The sequence below is a fragment of the Penaeus monodon genome, chromosome 15 (genome assembly GCF_015228065.2).
Source record: "Penaeus monodon isolate SGIC_2016 chromosome 15, NSTDA_Pmon_1, whole genome shotgun sequence".
NCBI classification, from domain to species: Eukaryota; Metazoa; Arthropoda; class Malacostraca; order Decapoda; family Penaeidae; genus Penaeus; species Penaeus monodon.
The window spans coordinates 32,098,702-32,098,933 of record NC_051400.1 but is presented as its reverse complement, the minus strand read 5'-3'; positions in this window follow the sequence as shown (position 1 = coordinate 32,098,933).

Sequence of the window (232 nt, the reverse complement as noted above, 5' to 3'; positions counted from 1 at the left end):
AATTTTTTAAAAATAATATTTAAATCCAAAACCCCCCAAAATTAAACCCATGGCCTTTTTCACTCTTTTTCCATTTAAATTGCAGAAGGGCCCCAAATTTTTCTTTGGCCAGAGATTTGAAAAAAGAAAAATTTTGGTTGTTGCCGGGTTTCCAAGGGACCCCAAATTTTTCCCCGGGTTTCAGCCCGGCTTTTAAGGGAGGGAAAAAAAAATTTTTTCTTTAAGGAAAGGG